At 40.6% G+C, this 17,628-nt stretch overlaps 1 long non-coding RNA gene across 1 annotated transcript; it reads right to left on the reverse strand.

Moving 5' to 3' along the window:
* Positions 1–295: 295 nt before the first annotated feature.
* LOC140208159 (uncharacterized) lies at positions 296–17,624 on the reverse strand. The gene is made up of 3 exons (XR_011888675.1): positions 17,537–17,624; positions 5,170–5,256; positions 296–1,582 (listed from the first exon to the last, which is right to left on the reverse strand). It is a non-coding gene; the product is annotated as an uncharacterized lncRNA (long non-coding RNA).
* Positions 17,625–17,628: the final 4 nt, after the last annotated feature.

Below are 17,628 nucleotides of genomic sequence, written 5' to 3' on the forward strand. Positions count from 1 at the left end.
AATCCATACTCTCTATACCAGGGACCACCCTGGTAAATCTCCTCTGTACCCCTTCCAATGCTTCTACATCCTTCCTATAGTGAATCCTAAAGTAAATCCAGGAATTAAGGATACCGCCCATCAGGAAAAATTAATAGCTAATCATACTCTTTAACATTCAAACGTTCCATTTGGAAACTCTTTTTCTATATCTTAAATAAAGTGAGCTTTCAGCTCACTTCTTATTTCAAATTTCTTTGTGTTTTCAAATACCCTATGTATTATATATACTTCATTATGTTTCAATCAAACTTTGACGCCGTATTTTTCTCCTCCCTGGCCAGAGAACAAGAACTTTAAATAAACTGTTTTGAGGAAATAACTTTATCTCTTATTCTCGGCAACTTTAATTGTGCTCTGCATTGTGGAACAGTGTCATAAACTATTGTTTCTTGAAATAAATAGATTAACTCGTAGGTTCATTTTAGATCACTTATCCTTTATTCCCCGGAACATTTCAAACAACAATACATCAGCTGTTACATTTTTGTATAAGCATATTGGAACAATGAGATAACAGATAAAATTTTAAGTAATCAAAGTCATTTCCCATGCACCATTATTGCGGTCTGGTACAATTTTTTGTGGAAGTGTGTACTTATATTTAATGCAAACGAAATTAAGCAGCTTTTCTATCATTTTGATGATTCCATAGTGGTGTATATTACTATATAATGTTTTAAAATGGTACTTTCATCGCTTATCACACAGGCTTATCATGGTTTTAACTCCAATTATTTTTTTCCACTCAACCATTTTACCGCACCTGCCTAATTGGCCAAGTATGAATTCTTTGCCTTGTCCATTCGCTTCCTCCAGCTGCCTGTCATATGCACTGTTACTCAATGCCCAAAGGACTTGTATATTACTCTAGACTATGACATGCTACCCATTCAATAATGACCTCTACAATTAGCTTTGTACATTGGTTAACCTTCTTCCACTTCCATTTGTGCCTTTATGCTCCTGTGTCAAGTCTATTCTCTACTGTCTGCAAGTGCACAGGCTGGTTCATGATTGTATATTCTACAAGTGACAACTTTTCTCAGTTAATGTATTTGTGCTTCAGAACATGTGGCATTCATTTTAATCATTTACATAATTGTGTAATTATATATAATGTAAATAATCATGCCATGTAAGGAATATATTGTAATGCTATTTTAATGAAACAGGTTAAGTAGGATTGTAATTTGAAATACAATTCAAATTATTGTAAGAACATCAGTGTGAGTAAAGATGTAATTTTATACAATACATAATAAATTAGTTTATAGCCTTATGAAGCCACGTTCAGTGACTCCAATCCATCACAATTGCTACAAAGTTATATGTTAACAAGATGGTGCCAATAAGTGGTGACTCTTTGCATACAGCTCCAATGGGAATATTCAAATATTCCTGATTAGGACTACAACAGCTGAAATCCACAGCTATGGGTACTGCAGTAAACAACGTTGCTTTAAGATGTTTAAAAATATCTATCGATCCTCAAAATCAGCAGACCCTGGACTATAGACTCAGGTCGCAAGTGCAGTTCCCCCTTTAAGAAAAAAGGAAGCGAGAAATGCAGACTGGTTTGCAGGTTACAATTGAAACATAAAGGTTGTAGAACTACCCCCCACCCCCACTCTTGACTAACCTGTTGGCAAATGCACTGTCTCTGGTTAAATAAAATTTATGCCCTCAGAGCAAGACTGCAGTAATACAGAGGGACATCAGGGACTGCTGTGCACTTTGCTTCAAAGAAACATGGCTCACCCCCGCCATTTTGGACACAGTGCTGCAGGTGAGGGCTTCATCATTCATCATAAAGACAGGTCAGATGAGTCTTTTAAAAGGCAGAGGAGGTGGAATATGTTTCACGATCAACTTACCACGGTGCATAGACATGACAGTTTTGTCTCAGTCTTGCTCGCTCACCTGACCTGGAACATCTGGCGGTCAAGTATTGTCCATTTTATTTGCCAAGGGAGTTTTCTGCCATCAGGCAAGAACTGGAGGAGCTGAGCACTATGATCAGCAGTCACAAAACAGCGCACCCTGATGCGTTCCCTATCACTGCATGAGATTTCAACCAGGTCAGCTTGAAGAGGTCTCTGAAAACTACCAATATATCATCTGAAGAACCAGAGGAGCAAACACACATGACCACTGTGTATATCACTATCAAGAATGCTTATTGTGCCCACACCAGCACTTCAGAAGGTCAGATCACCAGGCTGTACTCTTACTCCTGGCATATAGATAGAGGCTTAAAAATGACAGCACCATTGGTGAGGACCAAGAAGATATGGTCAAGGGAAGCAGGGGAGTGCCTACAGGACTGCTTTGAGTTAGTGGACCAGACAATATTCAGGGATTTATCTTCAAATCTGAATGAATACGCCACAGTTGTCACAGATTTCACCAAGACCTGCGTGGATGAGTGTGTGCCTTTGAGAACATACCCAACATATCCAAACCAAAAGTCGTGGATGAACCTGGAGATCTGTAGACTGCTGAGGACTAAATCTGTAGCATTTAAGTCTGGTGAACCAGGATTACACAAGAAATCCAGATATGACCTATGAAGGCTACATTAAGAACAAACAAAACAATTCTGATTGAAATTAAAGACAAAAGTGGATGTACATCAGCACAGGCAGCATTTGCAGGTTATTACTTCCTACAAGATGAAACCTAATGATGTGATGCTTCACTCTCAGATGAGCCTTTTATGCATGCTTTGTGCAGGAGAATAAAACTACACCTGTTCGAATCCCCGCAGTACTTGGTGACCTATGATCTCCACCTCGGGGGCCGATGTCAGAACATCTTTCATGAAGGTGAACCCTTGCAAGGTGTCAGGCCCTGATGGTGTACTTATTAGAGCATTGAAAGCCCGTGTCAACCAACTGGCAGGAATGTTCAAGGGCAGCTTCAATCTCTCACTGCTGCAGTCAGAGGTTACCACCTACTTCAAAAGGGCAACAATTATACCAGTTCCCAAGAAGAGCCGGGTGAGCTGCCTCAACTACTGTGAAGTGTCTTGTGAGGTTGGTCATCACCAAAATCAACTCCTATGTAAGGAAGGGCCTGGACTTTCTGCATGCCAGCATAATGGTTAGCACAAAACATTACAGTACAGGTGACCCAGGCTCAATTCCCTCCACTGCCCGTAAGCAGTTTGTATGTTCTCCTTGTGACAAGTGGGGTTCCTCTGGATGCTCTGGTTTCCTCCCATCATCCAAAGGCGTACCAGTTCAGTAGGTTAATTGGTCATTTTAAATTGTCTCATGATTAGGCTAGGATTACATCAGGGGATTGCTGGTGGCATGGCTTGAAAGGCGGAAAGACACTTTCTGCGCTGTAGCTCAATAAAAATAAAGTTTAAAAATTTGCCCATCTACACAATAGGTCTATATCAGATGCAATCTTGCTGTTTCTCCCTCGGGCCCTGGATCACCAGGACAACACAAGTACCTATGACAGGATGCTGTTTATAGATTACAGCTCAGTGTTCAACAGCATCAGTATTGATCAACAAGCTCCAAAATCTAGGACTCTGTTCCTTCTTCTGCAACTGGATTCTTGACTTCCTCATTGGGAGACCACAGACAGTGCAGATCAGAAACAACATCTCCTCTCAGCTGGCAATCAACACTAGTGCATCTTAAGGATGTGCAGCTAGCCCACTGCTCTAGTCCCTCTACACCCACAACCATGTGGCTAGGCACAGCTCAAATGCCATCTATAAATTTGCCAATGATATTGTTGGCAGCTTTTCAGATGGTGACGTGGAGGCTTACAGGAGGCCTTTGATGTGGAGAGTCTTCTCCAATAGTTGCCCGCACCCAGGCATCTGTATTAATGTTGTCTCATGAAGATTAATTTATTGTCTAAATTTATTGCCTGAATTCAAGAAAGAATCCTCAAGGATAGAATTCAGTTGAAACCACGTTAATCAAATCAAGCTTCCAAAAGGAATCTTCATTTTGGAAGATGTCTTAAGACAAAAGGAATATGTTTTAAGAAAAACATTTAAAAAAAAATGAAGTACTACAGCAAACATTCAAAATCCAGCCAAAATATCTGAAGCTGTAGTCTTTAAACAGCTGCAATGTTAAATATACCAATGATAAGAGTCATAATATAGAAGGCATCCTGGACATTAACTCCAGAAATCATCATTCTGAAAGGTAATGTTCAATACCAAATTTTTTTGACCAAATCTCTTGGATGTCTAATAAACTTTAGACAGGCAAATAATTTCTAAGAATGATACTCTCAATTAGTCAGGAAATTTTAAAACCATGGATAAAATAAGTTGTGTTTCAAACAGCAAGAGGTTAGATAGCAGATCATGGGGCTTCATGTGACTCACAAAGAGCAGGTTTATCTGTAACACAAACAACAGGAATTCTGCAGATGCTGGAAATTCAAGTAACACACATCAAAGTTGCTGGTGAACGCAGCAGGCCAGGCAGCATCTGTAGGAAGAGGTGCAGTCGATGTTTCAGGCCGAGACCCTTCGTCAGGACCTGACGAAGGGTCTCGGCCTGAAACGTCGACTGCAACTCTTCCTACAGATGCTGCTTGGCCTGCTGCATTCACCAGCAACTTTGATGTGTGTTATCTGTAACACATGCTGCTTAGGCAGCTTGTCTAGGCAGTAACAATCTAGGACATTTTCCTACAATTTATAAAGGACACAGGACTAAGAAATATCAAACTGGATGACAGAGGAGAGTAGCTAGTGAGCAGGTGTCACTATGAATTAGTCATAGCATGAGTTACTATATTAAGGAAATGATCACAAAGGGGAGAAAATCAGCAGACAACTTAAATTAAAATTCACACTGTTTTACACAATGTATTCACAGTACACTTCAAAGACAGGTGGTTCTGCATCTTAGGTTCTATACTAAAGAAAAAGTGATCTTTCACCAGATTATACCAAATTTAGGTTAAATTACTCAAGGAAGGAAAATGCCTGCTCTTCACTAATCAGCAATGTAGCAAAGAATCTAAGTTGCAGTGTGGTGTTCCCATGCGTTCATTTCAGGTTGTTAATTATGGAAATATGCTTTTATGATATTCAGACCTCTTTCAAGGAAGCAAAATTAAAATGGAGAATATGTAACTCACAGCTCTGAGATTAATATCCACTCCTGCATTTATTAACATCCGTGCCATGTTTTCTTTACCGTGTTTAGCTGCCCAGTGTAAAGCAGTCTGGAAGGAGAAAAAAGGAATTAGAAACTTGAAAAACAAGTGCTGATATTAACATGCTAGTTAATGCCACGTTGGATTCATGTGATTTCCTTATAAAAGATGAAGTATTAACAGATATAGAAAAATAGAAAACACATGCTGTGTCATTTATTAATACCTACTAATTCAGGTGCTACACATTTGTTTAAAATAGCACTGTGGAAAAAATATTCTGGGACAAGCTGTTATATTCGAGATACTACTCAATGTAAGTATTCATTATTGGAACGTGCCAACATTTGCGAAACTGCAATCTCTGTACCTTTCCCAAAATAAAAAAAAAATCTGTATTCACTTCAAAATATTTTTAATGCATGACTTATGTCCTTTCTTCAAGGACATAAAAACAGAAAATCCTGGAAGAACTCTGGTCAGGCAACATCTGTGGAAACAGATACAGTTAACAGTGAGCCCAGGACCTCAGAATGAGACGGTAGGGGAGGCCAATGGATGGGAGAAAGGGAAGAACATAAGAAATAGGAGCAGGAGTAGGCCATCTGGCCCATCGAATCTGCCCCACCATTCAATAAGATCATGGCTGGTCTGTCTGTAAACTCAGCTCCATCTACCTGCCTTTTCCCCATAAACCTTAATTCTCCTACTCTGTAAAAATCTATGTAACTGTATCTTAAATATATTTAGTGAAGAAGCCTCAACTGCTTCCCTGGGCAGAGAATTCCACAGATTCACCACTCTCTGAGAAAAACAGTTTCTCCTCATCTCTGTCCTAAATTTTCTCCCCTGAATCTTGAGGCAATGTCCCCTAGATCTAGTCTCACCTACCAATGAAAACAACTTTCCTACTTCTATCCTGACGAAGGGTCTCAGCCTGAAACGTCGACTGTACCTCTTCCTAGAGATGCTGCCTGGCCTGCTGCGTTCACCAGCAACTTTGATGTGTGTTGCTTGAATTTCCAGCATCTGCAGAATTCCTCGTGTTTGCGTTTCCTACTTCTACCTTATCTATCCCTTTCAAAATTTTGTATGTTTCTATAATATCCCCTCTCATTCTTCTGAATTCCAGAGAGTATAGACCCAGGCGACTCAAACTCTCCTCATAGGTTAACACCTTCATCCCTGGAATCAACCTGGTGAACCTCCTCTGCATTGCCTCCAAAGCCAGTATATCCTTCCTCAAGTATGGAGACCAGAACTGCACACAGTACTCCAGGTGCGGCCTCATCAGTACCCTGTATAGTTGCAGCATGACCTCCCTGCTCTTGAATTCAATCCCTCTAGCAATGAAGGCCAACATTCCATTTGCCTTCTTAATAACCTGTTTAACATCTGTCGGACGATGCTGAGGATGCTCTAAGAGTCTGTGGTGGCCAGTGCTATCATGTTTGCTGTTGTGTGCTGGGGCAGCAGGCTGAGGGTAGCAGACACCAACAGAATCAACAAACCCATTGTAAGGCCAGTGACGTTGTGGGGATGGAACTGGACTCTCTGACAGTGGTGTCCGAAAAGAGGATGCTGTCCAAGTTGTATGCCATCTTGGGCAATGTCTCCCACCCACTACATAATGTACTGGTTGGGCACAGCAGTACATTCAGCCAGAGACTCATTCCACCGAGATCCAACACTGATCGTCATAGGAAGTCATTCCTGCCTGTGGCTATTAAACTTTACAACTCCTCCCTTGGAGGGTCAGACACCCTGAGCCAATAGACTGGTCCTGGACTTATTTCCATCCGGCATAATTTATATATTATTATTTAATTATTTATGGTTTTATATTGCTATATCTATACCCTATTCTTGGTTGGTGCAACTGTAACGAAACCCAATTTCCCTTGGGATCAATAAAGTATGTCTATCTATCTGCAAGCCAACTTTTTGTGATTTATGCACAAGCACTCCCAAGTCCCGCTGCACAACTGCATGCTGTAATCTTTCACCATTTAAATAATATCTGTTCTTCTATTATTCCTTCCAAAGTGGATGATCTCACATTTATCAATGTTGTATTCCATCTGCCAGACCTTGGCCCACTCACTTAACCTATCTATATCTCTCTGCAGACTCTCCACATCCCCTGTACAATTTGCTTTTCCACTCAGTTTAGTGTCATCAGCAAATTTTGCTACGCTACTCAGTCCCCTCTTCCAAATCATCAATGTAAATGGTAAACAGCTGCGGGCCCAGCACCGACCCCTGCAGCACCCCACTCACCACTGACTATCAACCAGAGAAACATCCATTTATACCAACACTCTGCCTTCTATTAGTTAACCAATCCACTATCCATGCCAATATACTTCCTCCGACTCCATGCATGCGTATCTTATTTATAAGTCTCCCGTGCGGCACCTTATCGAACGCCTTCTGGAAATCCAAGTATACGACATCTACCTGTTCCCCTCTATCCACTGCACCAATTATGTCCTCAAAGAACTCCAGTAAGTCTGTCAAACAGGACCTGCCCTTTCTGAATCCATGCTGTGTCTGTCTAATGGAACCCTTCCTTTCTGAATGTCTTGCTGTTTCTTCCTTAATGACAGCTTCAAGCATTTTCCTGACTACCGATGTTAAGCTAACTGGCCTATAGTTGTAAGACACATCAAAGTTGCTGGTGAACGCAGCAGGCCAGGCAGCATCTCTAGGAAGAGGTACAGTCGACGTTTCAGGCCGAGACCCTTCGTCAGGACTAACTGAAGGAAGAGTTAGTAAGAGATTTGAAAGTGGGAGGGGGAGGGGGAGATCCAAAATGATAGGAGAAGACAGGAGGGGGAGGGATGGAGCCAAGAGCTGGACAGGTGATTGGCAAAGGGGATATGAGAGGATCATGGGACAGGAGGTCCGGGGAGAAAGACAAGGTGGGGGGGAAACCCAGAGGATGGGCAAGGGGTATAGTCAGAGGGACAGAGGGAGAAAAAGGAGAGAGAGAGAGAAAGAATGTGTGTATAAAAATAAATAACGGATGGGGTACGAGGGAGAGGTGGGGCATTAGCTGAAGTTAGAGAAGTCAATGTTCATGCCATCAGGTTGGAGGCTACCCAGACGGAATATAAGGTGTTGTTCCTCCAACCTGAGTGTGGCTTCATCTTTACAGTAGAGGAGGCCGTGGATAGACATGTCAGAATGGGAATGGGATGTGAAATTAAAATGTGTGGCCACTGGGAGATCCTGCTTTCTCTGGCGGACAGAGCGTAGGTGTTCAGCGAAGCGCTCTCCCGGTCTGCGTCGGGTCTCGCCTATAGAAGGCCACATCGGGAGCACCGGACGCAGTATATCACCACAGCCGACTCACAGGTGAAGTGTCGCCTCACCTGGAAGGACTGTCTGGGGCCCTGAATGGTGGTAAGGGAAGAAGTGTAAGGGTATGTGTAGCACTTGTTCCGCTTACAAGGATGAGTACCAGCAGGGAGATCAGTGGGGAGGGATGCAGGGGAACGAATGGACAAGGGAGTCACGTAGGGAGTAATTTAGTGGTGGGATCCCGTTGGAGGTGGCGGAAGTTATGGAGAATAATATTTTGACCCAGAGGCTGGTGGGGTGGTAGGTGAGGACCATGGGAACCCTACTCTTTGCGACTTTGTACACGAGTTTTTAATTTGATACTATCTTTTATCTCCTTAGTTATCCAAGGCTGGCCCTCCCCACATTTACTGTCCTTACTTTTGACTGGAATATACTTTTGTTGAGCACTGTGAAAAATCTCTTTGAAAGTATTTCACTGCTCCTCAACTGTCCTACTAAATAGCCTGTGCTCCCAATCCACATTAGCTAACTCCTCCCTCACCCTGTTGCAGTCTCCCTTGTTCAAGCACAATACACTAGTTTTAGATCTAACTAGTTCATCCTCCATCTGTATGCAAAATTCAATCATACTATGATCACTCTTTCCAAGAGGATCCCTGACTACAAGATCGTTAATCTTACCTGTGTCACTGCACAGGATTAGATCTAGGATAGCATTTTCCCTTGTTGGTTCACTAACATGCTGCTCAAGAAAGCCATCATGGATGCATTCTATGAAGTCCTCCTCAAGACTTCCTTGACCAACCTGATTCACCCAATCTATATGGAAGTTAAAATCCTCCATGACAATGTTGTTCCGTTCTTACAAACCTCAGTTATTTCTTGGTTAATCACCTCTGCCACTGCAATATTTTTATTAGGTGGCCTATAGACAACTCCCACCAGAGATTTTTCTCCCTTTACTATTCTTAATCTCTACCCAGATGGACTCAAGTTCTGATAGTCTGCAATAATTGGATCAACTTTGCAGAAGTTCGCATTGAAGAGCACAGGAGCTCTGATGAGTTCTGGAAATTAAACACTAATTGTTTGTCTTCACAGATGCTGCACGACTAGCTGAGTTCTTCAAGCATTTTCTCTTTATTGCATATTTCCAGCATTGGTAGTTTATTGTTCTTCACCCCTGGAACAAATCAGAACCTCTTTTTAAACTGGTTGTCAGCATTATTTTACCTCAGTATGAAACCTCTAAAACCCAAGGTTATGATCTGCAGTGACAAATTGATGCAGTACTGCAGCAGACCATACTGCCAGAGATGCCACTTTTCATATGCAAGTTAAATTACACTGTTAAATAAATATAGACAATCACAAAAGAACTGTCCAAAGATGAACAGACAGGCTTCCTCAATGCCTTGGTCAATATTGATCCCAGAGCTGGGAAATGGGCTGGGGAAAAAATCTTGTCTATAAAATTCCAGCATAATAAGGAGTCCTGCCAGTACTCATCCCCATAAATAAAGCGTTGCAATACTGGCTCATGCAAATCCATGTAGAGAAGCCCGAACTTGCAAAAGCATTCCAGGCAGCAACCATGTCAATACACTCCAACACTAGGTTTTGTATGGAATTCAAGTGTGGGACACAAACTCGTGGAAATTTCTCAGCTACTGACACAAAGAATCTGCCTAAGCCAGCACCCAAGAGATCATGCGAAATTAAATTTTATAGCTGCAAGTAATAAAGACAATAAAAAATAAGGTCTCTCTCTTCCTGCATTATTTGAGTTTGCAGAAACATTTTATTTAACAATTGCTTGTATTTTTAAAACAATATTACCTCTAATTGTGTATTTTGTCTGTTAAGTTTTTGAATGTCCTGAATGATAAGGGTAATCAGAAACATTCCAAAAACATGATCAAAAACATGAAGTTAGAGATAGCTTGCTATCAAAGATTTCCTTGGCAGTTTCATAGATGGGAGCTTGCTCAGGCTCATCTGTAATATGTTACATCAAGAAGAGCACAGCTGTTAGGATCACAGAGTTTTGGTTAGTAAACTCCTCTTTATTAATCTAAACTAGTTCAGTGCAGGACACTTGGGATAATCCAAAAGCACAACAGAAATACTGGACTTCACAAAATCTTAGCCATTATCTGACCACCATCCTGATGGGCTTGCTCATCCTTACTGTGCACTAATTGGCTGTTAGTCCCAACAGGTGCTTAAATCACTATGGAACACACTGGTCATCAAAAATATATACTCTCGTGCTAAATCAAATACTTAATGATTCTCCTCTGATCAAGATGGCTCAGAAGTTTTAACACGTGATCAAATACAATCAGTGCCACAGAGTTGTACAGCACAGAAACAGGCCCTTCAGCCTAACTTGAAAAGGCTGACAAAGATGCCTATCTCATTTTCCCACATCACTCCATTCCATTACCATTCAGATGCCTTTTAAATGCTATAATTTTGTCAGTGTCTATCATTTCCCTCACAGCTTGACCCATATAACAGCACTCTGTGGCCCGCAGAATTTCTTTCAATTGCTCTCTAGTTTTAGCCTCTCTCACCCCAGAAAAAGACCAACCATCAACCACATCTTTGCCCCTCATAATTTTATAAACTTCTATAAAGTCACCCTCAGCCTTTTACAATCCAATGAGAACAACTTCAGCCTATATGACCTCCCTTTCTAATCACAGCTCAACATTCCAGGCAACATCCTGGTGAATCTCTCCTGCACTCATTAGTTTCTAATGGTATCACATCATTCCTGTTGTGTGGTGACCAAACCGTACACAATACTCTCAAGTACAGCCAGACCAATGTGTTGCTTTTTTTAATATATATACAGCTACAATATGACATTCAAACTCTTGTACTCAATGATTTGGCTTGTCACGTTGTTCAATTATACTCAAAATTCCCCATTCAATCCCTATTCTGACTTGTGTCTTAGCCTCCAAGAGTTCTGACCCCTGAGTATTAGTCAAGAACAGAACCGAGTTCACAAATAATGACCATTCCAAAGTGAACAAATTTTCATCACTTTGCATCATGCTTTAAATATGAGAAATCCCAAGAGTTAAGTATTAGCAAAAGCCCAGCACTCAGGAAACCATATCTCAATTAGTAAAGAATGACCAGGGAAGGGATAAAACTGGAATAAACAACTGGCTGCTGTTCACTCAATATCTTTATCTCAATAGATAATATATGGCATTAACAATTTTAAATAAATCAAAACATTCACATCCTATTTGAATGCATAATAGAAAGACAGTAAAAGACATTTGAGAGGAATTGCATTTTGCTGCTAAAATATGAAAGTCAAACCTGCTATTAAAATACAAGTTTAAATTGTTCTAATACTTACATTTAATTAACTTACAGGTCTTCAAATGGAGCAAGTCTAACAATTGCAGGTATACTTTACAGATATACTAAAGAAAATTTTGAATTAACATTTTTCTAAAATGGTCCACAGATCTGTCTTTGATGATCCTAAGAAATGTGCTGGGCTGTTACTACCTGGTGATCACCTTCCCTCCTTGGAGGCCCCATGTTTGTAGTTCACCGTCTGTTTCATTCTGGAAAGTTCCCTGAATTTGCCAGCTGCTCACAAATGTATGTACAACATTTCCTGCCCATTCGGCCATGCTAATTACAAAACAACAAACCAAGCGTGCCTAAAATGGAGCCAAGGTGTAAGTGCTTGACAGGACTGATGATTGATGATGTTTGCTGCGACCCATCAGCCCTGGTGAACAGGGGCCTAGTTATGCTCTCACCAACATCCCGCTCAGTGGGAATGTCACAACTGAAGCTTAATATTTATGTTAAAAATAATTTTAGTGAAAGAAAGAAAACCAGAGTAATTGCAATGGGCTCATTAGACACCTGGGAGAAGAAACCTCCTCTAGAAGTAGATTTATTTTAATGAGACAGTATTATTACCATCTCATTATAACTGAACAGCTTTTCTGATCGTCTTTTGGTAATCTAAACATTCAATTCAGACAATGCATGCCTAACTTTAGAGCATAATTTATAGCTCCATGCACAGACCTTTGACGTGTGTGGCAAAGAAAGACATTACCAATTGAGATTTTAGACCATAAGACAAAGGAGTAGAAGTTGGCCATCAAGTCTGCTCCGCCATTCTATCATAAGCTGATCCACTCCCCCACTTTACTTTCTATACACGTGCATGCTTTATGTAAGTGACATGAAAAAAAGTGATCAGGTTCAAAAACTGCCTTTCCTTTACAGAAAATTCTTTGAGGCATTCTTAGAAAACAGAAGATGAACATGGTACAACCAGAAACCTTTCAGTCCATCTACCAGAGTTAGCAGCTGGAGAGGGTGGAGAGATGCAGATAAAAGATGAAATTGACCTGATTATACATCATCTAAGGAATAATTCTGCTATTGCACATGTAAATTGGTACATTGGTTTATTGCTGTCACATGTACTGAGGTACAGTGAAAAACTGTTTAGCATGCAATCCATTTCTTAACAATAGCCACTGAAGTAGTACAAAGGAAGGAAATAACGGAATGCAGAATAAAGTATTACAGTTACAAAGAAAGTGCAGTGTAGGCAGATAATAAGTGCAAAGCCATAATGAGGTAGATGGTGAGGTCAAGAGTCCATATTATCATACTACTGACACTTCAATAATTTTATAACAGCAGGATAAAAGTCCTCCTTGAAGCTCATAGTACATACTTTCAGGCTTTTGTATCTTGTACCCAATGGGAGGGCGGAAGAAGAGAGAATGTCTGGGGTGGGCAGGGACTTTGTTTAAGTTGGCTGTTTACTGAGGCAGTGAGATGTGTAGACAGAGTCCATGGAGGGGAGGGCTATGATGTGCTGAGCTGTATCAACAAACCTCTGCAGTTTCTTGTCATCACAGGCAAAGTAGTTGTCTTATGAAGCTGTGATGCATCTGGATAGGATCCAGCATGTTATTCTCTGGAACTTCTGTCATGTCCGATGGGGTCCTACCACTAAGCACATCTTTCCCTCCCCACACCCCACCTCCCCTTTCCATAGGGATTATTCTTTATTGTAGCCATGTGAGGAAATGATACCAATAACAAAGTAAAAGGAATAAACTTGGGTTTTCCTGAATACCCAAATGATAGCCATTTCACTCAGAAGGACTAACCCTGGAGGGCATCCAGCACCATACCTTGGAGGTCCATCAAACAAAATGCAGTGACGGCCTGCCTCTACCTTATGGGCCACAAACAGAAACATAGTTCTAACTCATGGGAACCTGATATTCCATATCAGCCGTTACACTTCCTGGTTCTGATAACAGATTCAGTGGATCATGACGAAAATCATGGCTTTATGGAATTTAGATCTTCAATTCTGCTTCAAAACTAACTTGTGATTGACGTTGAATTGCAGGGCAGTTTGGTCCAAAGTATTTTAAATCCATTGCAGTAAAAGCTGAAATCTCATTTGCTTTCATAATTACTTGCTATATCTTTACTTTGGCAATCAGAATATGCCTAAATATTTTCAAAAGTCTTTCCCTTTATATTTACAACTGGCAAGAAAAGTCACAGCTCTAGACCAAGAGATTGCACACCCTCCCTTAGATGTACACTCAGTGGCCTTTGACAAGGTTTCACACAGAAAGTTAGTTAGGAAGGTTCAATCGTTAGGTATTAATATTGAAGTAATAAAATGGATTCAGCAGTGGCTGGATGGGAGACGCCAGAGAGCAGTGGTGGATAACGGTTTGTCAGATTGGAGTCCGGTGACTAGTGGTGTACCTCAGGGATCTGTACTGGGTCCAATGTTGTTTGTCATATATATTAATGATCTGGATGACGGGGTGGTAAATTGGATTAGTAAGTATGCAGATGATACTAAGGTAGGTGGAGTTGTGGATAATGAGGTAGGTTTTCAAAGCTTGCAGAGAGATTTAGGCCAGTTAGAAGAGCGGGCTGAAAGACGGCAGATGGAGTTTAATGCTGATAAATGTGAGGTGCTACATTTTGGTAGGACTAATCAAAATAGGACATACATGGTAAATGGTAGGGCATTGAAGAATGCAGTAGAAGAGGATCTAGGAATAATGGTGCATAATTCCAATGAAGGTGGAATCTCACGTGGATAGGGTGGTGAAGAAAGCTTTTGGTATGCTGGCCTTTATAAATCAGAGCATTGAGTTTGGGAGTTGGGATGTAATGTTGAAATTGTACAAGGCATTGGTAAGGCCAAATTTGGAGTACTGTGTACAGTTCTGGTCACCGAATTATAGGAAAGATGTCAACAAAATAGAGAAGAGTACAGAGAAGATTTACTAGAATGTTAACTGGGTTTCATCTCTTAAGTTACAGAGAAAGTTGGGTTTTTGTTCTTTGGAGCGTAGAAGGTTGAGGGGGGACTTGATAGAAGTATTTAAAATTATGAGGGGGATGGATAGAGTTGACATGGATAAGCTTTTTCCATTGAGAGTGGGGGAGATTCAAACAAGAGGGCATGAGTTGATAGTTAAAGGGCAAAAGTTTAGGCGTAACATGAGAGGGAACTTCTTTACTCAGGGAGTGGTAGCTGTGTGGAACGAGCTTCCAGCAGAAGTGGTTGAGGCAGGTTTGATGTTGTCATTTAAATAGGATAGCTATATGGACAGGAAAGGAATGGAGGGTTATGGGCTGAGTGCAGGTCGGTGGGACTAGGTGAGAGTAAGAGCTCGGCATGGACTAGAAGGGCCGAGATGGCCTGTTTCCGTTCTGTAATTGTTATATGGTTTATTAGGTTTAGGAGTGAAACACTGATCTTCTGCTGCTGTAGCCCATCCACTTCAAGGTTTGAAATACTGTGCATTCAGAGATGCTCTTCTGCACACCATTGTAATAACTCGTGGTTGTTTGAGTTACTGTTGCTTTACTGTCAGCTTGAATCAGTCTGGCCATTCTCCTCTGACCTTTCTCATTAACAAGGTGTTTTTATGCACAGAATTGCTGCTCACTTTATTTTTTTTTACATCGCACCATTCTCTGTAAGCTCTAAAGACTGTTGTGCATGATAATCCCAGGAGATCAGTAGTTTCTGATATACTCAAACCACCCTGTCTGGCACCAATAATCATTCCATGGTTGAAGTCATTTATATCACATTTCCTCCCCGTTCTGATGTTTGGCCTGAACAACCATTGAACCCCTTGACCATGTCCACATGCTTTAATGCACTGAGTTGCTGCCACATGATTAGTGGATAATATATTTGCATTAACGAGTAAGTGTACAGGTATACCTAATAAAGTGGCCACCGAGTATGTATCTTTCCAATTCCCAGATTTCTCTCAATTTGATTGAACTGTTAATTAACCATAACAATAAATACAAAGTTCAAAGTAAATTTATTGTTAAAGGTCATATACAGTATGTTACCATTTACAAGCCTGGGATTCATTTTGTTGTGGGCATACTGAATAAGATCATAAGACAAAGGAGCAGAAGTAGACCATACGGCCCATCGAGTCTGCTCCGCCATTTTATCATGAGCTGATCCATTCTCCTATTTAGTCCCACTCCCCCACCTTCTCACCATAAACTTCGATGCCCTGGCTACTCAGATACCTATCAATCTCTGCCTTAAATACACCCAATGACTTGGCCTCTACTGCTGCCCGTGGCAACAAATTCCATAGATTCACCACCCTCTGACTAAAAAAATTCCTTCGCATTTCTGTTCTGAAAGGGCGCCCTTCAATCCTTAAGTCATGCCCTCTCGTACTAGACTCCCCCATCATGGGAAACAACTTTGCCACATCCACTCTGTCCATGCCTTTTAACATTTAACATTCAAAATGTTTCTATGAAGTCTCCCCTCATTCTTCTAAACTCCAATGAATACAGTCCAAGAGCGGACAAACATTCCTCATATGTTAACCCTCTCATTCCCGGAATCATTCTAGTGAATCTTCCCTGTACCCTCTGCAACGTCAGCACATCCTTTCTTAAATAAGGAGACCAAAGCTGCCCACAGTACTCCAAGTGAGGTCTCACCAGCGCCTTATAGAGCCTCAACATCACATCCCTGCTCCTATACTCTATTCCTCTAGAAATGAATGCCAACATTGCATTCACCTTCTTCACTACTGAATAAATTCAATAACCATAATATAACCAATGAAAGATTGCACCAACGGGGCAAACAACCAGTGTGCAAAACACAACAAACTGAACTCACCTGAGTTGGAACTGAGACTTCAAATTCTCCAACTCTCTCCTCCAAAGGAGATTATTCTACTACTAAATTAAGAATATGGGCTTACCACAATGTTGTAACAGGTCCTTCAGTAACCTCCCTACTACAAATTCTTTAGTCTCATGGCTTCACATACATTATTTTTGAATTACGCCATCACTATTGATTTCACCCTAGTCCTCAAACAATAAATGCAGTTAATGAATTTAAATTTCATTTAGAATTTACAAGAAATAAACGCAGCTCAGTACCAGTAAATATGAAGTGGCAGACCGTGAACAAGGGTTTGTGACATTGGGTATATAAATAAAGAAACCTGAAATAAAATTAAAAGTGAGTACTTTAAATCAGTGGGCAATGTTAAACATTTTGACAGACCAGATAAGATGAAGATACAAGCAGTAAAGCAAGGTTCAACAGAATCCTGGATACTTTGTCAGGAAAGTACACAGATTATTCCATAAGCTCTGATAATATTCACATCACATTAGAGAGGTCCATGTACTACAAAGAGAATACAAATCACTATGGAGAACTCACTTCATGCCGAAGGATGAAGACAGCATGGATACTTAAATGATGAGTTTGACCAAGAGAGAACTGAAGTATGACAAACACCCAAATTCAATGGATGTTTAAAAAAATGCTCATGTTAAACACAGTAATTTTCTTCCCTTTGATCATCTTCCTTCATTAAGTCAAACTCATAGGGCTAGAAGTCAATAAAATCCAATATTTATAAATTTAATAAAAATAAACCTTTTACTGCTAATTTAAGATACAAAAGAAACTTACGAACTATGATGAGGAACAATTGACGATGTTGAAGAGTTGATCCACAATTCAGAGACGAGAAACAAATTGTGATAAGATAAATAGAAAAAAAT

This window comes from Mobula birostris, chromosome 2 (assembly GCF_030028105.1).
Source record: "Mobula birostris isolate sMobBir1 chromosome 2, sMobBir1.hap1, whole genome shotgun sequence".
In the NCBI taxonomy this organism is placed as follows: Eukaryota; Metazoa; Chordata; class Chondrichthyes; order Myliobatiformes; family Myliobatidae; genus Mobula; species Mobula birostris.